This window comes from Physeter macrocephalus, chromosome 13, assembly GCF_002837175.3.
Source record: "Physeter macrocephalus isolate SW-GA chromosome 13, ASM283717v5, whole genome shotgun sequence".
Classification (NCBI taxonomy): domain Eukaryota; kingdom Metazoa; phylum Chordata; class Mammalia; order Artiodactyla; family Physeteridae; genus Physeter; species Physeter macrocephalus.
In genome coordinates this window covers 55,760,810-55,769,216 of record NC_041226.1, presented here as the reverse complement: position 1 = coordinate 55,769,216, position 8,407 = coordinate 55,760,810, and the positions used below count along the sequence as shown (strand labels likewise).

At 34.4% G+C, this 8,407-nt stretch overlaps 1 non-coding gene across 1 annotated transcript; it reads left to right on the top strand.

Moving 5' to 3' along the window:
• The first annotated feature begins 6,563 nt into the window (after positions 1-6,563).
• Positions 6,564-6,669, top strand: LOC112064791 (U6 spliceosomal RNA). The gene has a single exon (XR_002891663.1). It is a non-coding gene; the product is annotated as a U6 spliceosomal RNA (small nuclear RNA).
• The last annotated feature ends 1,738 nt before the right edge of the window (positions 6,670-8,407 follow it).

The following is an 8,407-nucleotide window of genomic DNA, read 5'->3' as shown; positions in this document are numbered from 1 at the left end:
TTTGTGACCACCTAGAGGGGTGGGATAGGGAGGGTGGGAGGGAGGGAGACACAAGAGGGAAGAGATATGGGAACATATGTATATGTATAACTGATTCACTTTGTTATAAAGCAGAAACTAACACACCATTGTAAAGCAATTATACTCCAATAAAGATGTTTAAAAAAAATGAAGTATTCGCAAATAAAATGTGGCTCTATCCAAACTCTGCCATGTTTCCAATCTGTGAAAATCACCCATACCAACATCAAAATTCCCATTTTTCCCCAAATGGCATGATAATCCCCAAAAGGCAAGTTGCTGTCACCTCTTCTAATTCAATGGAATCATGGATCCACTAGCAGAAACCTGTCTTTGAGGTACTAAAATCTCTAAATTGCACAAGATGTCAGTCCTGGAAATAGTAATCAAATATTTTGTGAATGGTAGTTAAGAGTAACTATGGGATTTATCATTCCCTACTTCTATGTATTGACTTCTAGACCCATGCAGAATATATTCTACATCTTACATGATGTTGTTGACAACTGATACCTGACCGGGAAAACTTAACGATTTCTGTGAACATTGGCACACTGCTGTCCTTACTTTGATGTATAAAGAATACCTCAGTCAAAGCCATGCTCTATAAAATACTAATGTGGTTTGTCATCATTTAATCAGTGTATGGACTTTGGTACTGGCAGAGGCACCAAGGGGGAAAATATTTTCAAAACCTGAATGAATATCTGTTTGAAAGGATAACTTGCTACTTTCTCTAAGACGAAACGGATAAATAAAATTGACCTGTTTTAAAGCTACTCTTCGCATATTATAAAAATTACGAGCTTGAAGGGGCTTACTTCTATTAGCGAGTTTGGGTACTCAGTGGCAGCAATAACTAAAATAGTTGTAATTATGGGAAGTTCATGCCATCAATTTTCTGCATAGCCTACTTCTTGTTTGTGAGGTCTTTGTGAAAGCATCGCAGTGGCACTTGAAGAAGGCTCACATATATTTCACTTAAGTAATTTTGTGCAGCTGATTATTAAAATTTCCTCTGGAATAATGGCCTTCTGATAAGAATTCACATGTGACATAAATATTGTCACACTCTGGGCCATTATACAAATATCTCTGCAAGAACCCTCATTCTTTTCTAGTTTCTCAAACTTGCTTCTTTCAGTTCCTTTACTATCCAATAAAATTAACCACCCTTGCTATGAATTGCGGAGTATCCTTATCTCATGCCTTATCTACTGGTGGATGACAAGATATACCACTCTAAGGAATATCTCCGGGCAAGCCATCCCTTGTTCCCACAGCCTTTAGAACTACTCCTGAGAAGGCTATATTGTCATCACAGTCCATTTCTTGTTGTTCTACTGGTATATAAGGTAGAACGGTTGATAAAATGTTATTTTCCACCTCCTTTGCCAGATGATCAAGGAAAATTCCTTATAAGAAAATTGTGAGTTGAGGAAGAGGCACTTACCTGTTAGGAAAAATCATGGTAGGAAGGTTAATGACCTGATCTGATCATGCTACTTTTTTGTGCATATCAGAAAATGACATATACACCTCGAGTGCTATTTTAGGATGGTGTGCACACAAAATTATGTCAATTCAACAAAAGCAATTCATGAAGAACATTTAGAATCATATAATAATGTGGTAACCATTCCAGGTTTTACCTTTAGTACTCTCTCATGGCCTATTACCAATCTAAAGCTATTTCTGAAAATGATCATGGTTACATGCAAAAGATGGCATGGTCTTCCTTTGAGACTAAAAAGTCTCTACTTTGGTTTCCAAAAGTAGTTTGTTATAGCCTCTGTAGAACATTCTGAAATGTCATAAATGCTTGAGTAGTACTCAGTTTGCTGGGTCAAAGAGGCAAATGACAGACTCACTGAGCTTTCGTAGAGTCAACTAGAGAAGCTTATCTTGCTGTCAGTCTCTTTTAAGTTTGGCTGTCTTTCAGACCACAAAATGAACAGATTAAACAAACCTCAGTGTCTCCTTTTTAGTGATAGTGAGAAAAAGGTGTAGCAGTTTATTCCCTGATGTGGAAGAATCACATAACCTTCCTTGAACGGAAGGCCTACATATTTTGTGGAGTACATTTTCCCCTCTCTGATGAATGTATCACCATGTCATTTAAATTACTTGTTAATTTGAACTCTACAGTCCTATCAGCATGATGTTATCAGTATAGTGAGTCCATGTGTTGACATCCTTTGGAATGAGGAGACACTAAAGATACCGAGTACTAAAAAGTAGTACCAAGTTTCAGATGACCTAACCCTAGGGAAGGAAGTTAAGGTACATTGGTGTACCTACTAGGTTAAAGCAAACAGATTGTGATATGCTGTGTTTACAAGGATAAAGGAAACATGCTATATCAACAGGGGGATGTAAGTTGATAGGGAATGAATTGATTTGCTCCAGAAAGACCTTCTCTAGAACAGAACAGGCTATGATTATGGGTTAATACACTGTCATCCTCCAAGACTTCTTAGATTTCAGTTCAGACCAAAATGATTTAAGTTAGCTTATAATAGCAATCATCATCCTCATGTATTAAAAGCCTCTAAATTCCTATGATTCTGACAAGGATATGTAATTGCTTTTGATGAACTATTTTGGTAGTGAGAGGGAGCTCCAGAGAGAGTGTTTAAGTTACTAAAAAATCCTTTACTCCTTAGAACAAGGAATCAGTGCAATGATAAGGACATTATGACAATTCCTGATGCTTTTATGATTTTACACCTAAAATTTGCTACTATTGCAATTAGATGGGTTCAGGATTTTAATGAGTCAAATATATGTGTTGACTTCAGGTCAAATTCCATTTATATACCTTTTCTTCTATAAGTCTATATTCTAACCAGTTGACCACTGTTATATTCTGGATATCTAGTAAATGTTAGCTCAGAGCAGACAGAGCAGATTTTCAAGGATCAGATTCTTTTCTGATTCTTGAAATACATTTGTTTTTCTCTTTCCCAGTGCTTAGTTTTCTTGGTAAAATACCATGACAATTTTACATAATCTTAGGAAAAGATTCACAGTATGGTTTTTCTGTTGTTATTTTAAGGTCTTCTCTCAAGTATATACTATATCTATAGCTATATGATATTTATATATGTGATATATAATACATAATATTTAATAATTAATGTAAAGCAGCAACTTCTGCTTGAAAATAAATACTGTATATGTTAGAATGCAAACGTGACTAAATGCAACTTTCGGACAGATGAGGCAGAACCAAAAGAAATTTAAGTGATTTACATATGGAGGGTATGCTAGGAAATATTTCATCTTTAGGGAATAGTAAGATGTGACAAATAAGTTGGGTCAAAAAAATGTTGAGAGATTTCTGCTTTCAATAATGATGGACTAGATGGTGAGAAATAACTCCTTGCTGAGAACTACTTATTGAACTAAGTAAAAATGCATCAGAGAAGAACAAGACAGTGAGTAAGTACGAAATCAAGGTCTGGGAGAGGAGAGAGGACTAAATGGGTGAAATGGACATTTGGGATCTTTTCTTTTTTAGAAAAATGTAATGATTTGGAAGTAGCAGCTGTGAGGTTGGGGAGCTGAAGAAAGCTTTCCACAGACTCATGGGCCTAGCTAGAGGAAGAAGTTTAGAGTTCAAGGCCATCTGGAAAAAATGCATAGAATTTGGAATGGGCTTTCAAACAGCTACAATAAAGGAATAAAAGTGAACTGGAAAGAGATACTTCACTAAAACTGAAATCAGTTTCAGATCATCTCAACTTTATAACATTGCCAGAGGCAAAAATAAATTCTCTCTAGATGAAGATTATATAATCTAGAGCCTCAAATTATCTTTAAAAGGTATAATATAATATGGCAAGCCCTCAAAATTAACCAGGTATATAAGGAACAAAATGTGAATGAAAACCAAGAGAAGCAACTAGCCAAAGGTACTGTATCCATAGAGGATACAGATAACGGAGTTCTCAGTCACAGACTTTAAAATAAGCAATGATTATTGTGCTTAAGAAGCTAAAAGACCAAAAGAGAGAGAGAGGAAGAGAGAGAGTGTGTTGGCAGGGAACCAGAATTTATAATTGAAAAATGTAATTAGAACTATGACTTATAGTAAATGAAATTAAAAACCAGTAAATTCATTGAAGATCAGATTAGATACTGGTGAAAAGGTTATTAAACTAGAAGGTAACTCAAAAAATAAATATGCAGAATAAAAGAGACATATGTTAATAACTGTGAAAGATTTGAGAGTATACCCTGCTTGCAAGTTAGACAAATTAGCCTGCTTCAGTTTCATAGATGCTGCCAGAAAACACAAGATTCTTCACTTGGAAACAATGAACTTTAGTAGAGAGCACAGCAGGTAGCATGAGCTTTATGCTCATATCCAGTACGCTCCCCATGGCTCACAAATTCCATGGGGATGGTGCTGAGGTGGACACAGGTAGACGCTGGATTTGTTTCACAACCAAGGCACATTTTGCTTAGAAAACCCCTACTGTTATAAGGAAGTTGCAAGCAAACCTGTTCAACTGTTGCTCTAGAGGAAAGTATTATCTTTATTACCCTGGACAAAAAACAAATATTCATTCTCCATAGGGGAAGACACCATCTCTATCTTCCAGTGTTATTTGCTAAGTAAACCTCCTTGAAAATATAGTCTGAATCAAAATCTGCCCCAAGATAAACATGGAGAATTACCCACAAACAATATATACCCCTCACTTCTACCTCATCATGTCTTCTGGAAATTTTTCTTTTGAATATTCCACACCGTTGTCCACTCTGATTAATCTGAAAGACATGGGCTGCTATTCAATAAGGCTCCCATGATTAGGGTTATAAGTAGCAGGATGAGGCCAATCAGTCACACCACCCAGTACTATGTATACAATAATAGTACTATTTATAATAATCCCCATACTGGAAGACTGCTCAGATGGTCATCATAGTAGAAAAGATTCACACATAGAATACTCCTGAAATTGATGGTAAAAATTGCAACTACATGAACCAATAGAAAGGAACCTCAGAAAATAATTTGGAATGAAAAATGCAGATACAAAAGAGTACATATAATTCAACTTATATAAAGTTAAAAACAGACAAAATTAATACGTGCAGTTAGATGTTCAAATAGTTTGGTTAGTCTCTGGGAGGAAGCATCAGAGGGAATGGGGGCTTAGTGCAGTTCTTCTTAATCTGCACAGTGGTTACATAGGGTTGTTAAGTGTATGGATATTTCATTAAGCTGTAGATCTAGAATTTGTGCACTTCAATAAAAGGGCCCAAAATAATCAGTAAATATATTAACAAAATAAGGAGAGAAAAGAAACAAGCATGACAACTAGTCACTACAGGTATTCTAAAGCAATACAGATAAGGCATTTGATAATAGTCAACATTCATCAGTGATTAAAATGCTTAGAAATTTTACTGTAGAAATTCTGTATTCAAATAAAAAGCATGTACAGAAAATTTACATTAAACATCATAGTTAATCTGAAATGTTGAGCTCATTTTTTCTGAGTCAGAAAATATAAGATATTATTAATTTTCACTACTTTCACTCAAGTGAAAGTATTTTATTGAAAGTCTTAACCAATAAATAAGACACAAATATTAATAGTACAAGAATTGAAAATAAATACAGCTTTAATTATTCACAGATGAAATAATTGTGGATGCGCCAAATCAACCATGTCTGCAAATAAATTATCAAAGTTAAGTAAATTTAGTAATGTGTTTGAATGCAAGCTCAATACACTAAAATCAATATATAATTGCAATATGCAAAATCAATTGTATTTATATAAAATGGAATCAATTATAAAAGAAATACAATGTAAAAGAATAAAATTAAAAGATAAATAGCTAAGAATTAATCAAAATATGTGTAAGAAATCTATATCGTTGAGTAAAACTGAAGAGGAGGTTAGCAAATGGAGAGATATACTCTTGAACTGGAGGACTTCAAATGGTTAAAATATACATTTTCCTTAATTGATCTACAATAAATTCAATGTAAACCCAGTGAAAACTGCAGAAGTTTTTTTTTTCTTTTTTCAGTAAATAGACAAGTTGATTCTAAAATGTGTATAAAGATTCAAAGAACCAAAACAATAAAGATATTTAAAGATGAACAAAGAAGGATACTTACTGTACTAGACATAAGTTGTTATAAAATGGCACTAGTGAAGATCTCTGTTTTATTTCCTAAAGTATAGGCAAGGAGACTCATGGATCAAGATGGCAAGTTCAGAAAGAAACCCATTTCATTTAATACAAAGGTAATATTGCAGTGCCGAGGAAAAATTACTTTAAATGGTGCTGGGTCAACTAGATAGCCATATATAAAAATATGAAATATATGAAATTGACATCTACCTCATACTATGCATACAAATTATTATTATTTTGCTGTTGTTACTGTATGTCTAAATGTGAAAGATAAGCCAATAAATCTTCCAGATTAGAGAATATCTTCATAAACTTAGAAAAGAAAAAAGTTCTTAACTAAAACTTTAAAAGTTGTAAACATTAAGAAAAAGATTGCTGTACTTGCTTCGGCAGCGCATATACTAAAATTGGAACGATACAGAGAAGATTAGCATGGCCCTGCACAAGGATGACACGCAAATTCGTGAAGCGTTCCATATTTTTACGAAGTGAGAGAGTGGCATGGACATATATACACCACCAAATGTAAAATAGATAGCTAGTGGGAAGCAGTCTCATAGCAAAGGAGACCAGCTTGGGGCTTTGTTTCCACCTAGAGGGGTGGGATGGGGAGTGTGGGAGGGAGACGCAAGTGGAAGGGGATATGGGGATGTATGTATATGTATAGCTGATTCACTTTGTTATACAGCAGAAACTAATACACCATTGTAGAGCAATTATACTCCAGTAAAGATGTTTAAAAAAAAAGAAAAAGATAGCTAATTGATTACATTTGAAAGAAAAACCTCTTTTCATTAAAAGACAGAAATGAATGAAAAAGCAAAGAGGGGAGAAGCTAATTGCCACAAATATAACTGAGGTGCTTCTATTCAGAATAGAGCATGAATTCATACAGATTAATAATAAAACGACAGCAAAATCAATTTTAAAATTTAAGAAGTGCTTCAGAAAAAGAGGGTATAGAAATGCCCAAGATGGTCAATTTTCAAAAGTGCAAATTGAAAGAGACTCTACCACCAACATCAGCACTGCTACCAGCAGCTTCTATATAAAGTAGACTGAGGGCTTGGCTCTCCAAGGAAACATATCCTGGACAGGGCTGGCATCAGCAGAACTGTATGCACCTGCAATGGGATTAGTCTGCAAAACTCCTAATGTTTCCATTGACAACAACTTAATAATTTATCCAAACAAGCCTGAGTAGTTAAAATAAATAAATAAATAAAAGCTGTCATGGAGTATGAAGAGAATTAAAGGCCACTTGGGAAAGGTACAGAAAACGTCCAGAACATTCCTAGAGCAACAAGGAAGGAATTTGATTGTAACACAATTTTCTAAACAGGAGGATATGGCATCATAGGTGGAGCCCTGTGAATATCCTATGTGATTGTTATGGTTACTCTCTTTTATGATCATCCTCGTGTGGCCACAACGATATCTTTATATACAGATAGATATCAATCAAGTCATATTGACCATAAATCCAGAGGAAGTTAATGAACTATAATTCATTATGAAAACTCTCACTATTGCATTTCCTCCTAAGCTTTGCTTTCTTTTAGCCCACTTACTCTAATTTGAAATGAACCTTCCAGGAAATCTGCACTCTTCAGGATAAGCCAGACTCACATTATGAGACATATTTTGTGCTTACTATGATTGTTTTCCACAAAGGCCTTTGGCTGTTTAATAAAGTAAGTCAAGAAAACTGAATCCCCCGAAGTTTCTTTTTTTTTTTTTCCCCCGAAGTTTCTTAATCACCTTATTCTATCCTTCAGAAAAGCTAGTTAAGTTTGAAAAAGCATCTGTTTATTTAAAATCAAAAACATAAACACTGAAGGCATAGCTTTAAGAAAGGAATTATTTTCCCTTTCCAATAAGTGAGTAACAGTTATTTTTCAGGAGTATGTTATTTCATGTTAATTTAAGATACTACTTTAGTCCATAATAAATGTAAAGAATATCATTTTAAGCATATGAGGAAAAATATTTTTAAATGTCAAAGGACAAGAATAGTTTGAAAGTTTAAAAAGTGCCTTGAAAAACAAAATATGGTGTAATTCCAAACCTGAAAATAGCACAGGTTTGTCCTGCAATTCATATTCTTTTGCCAATGGAGTAGCACCCTTGTCCTGAATCTGAATTTCTTCTTTTGAATTTCTTTCTCCACAACTGTTGGACTTAATTTATGACTCCCTTAGTCTCCTCCCTACACTTTCTC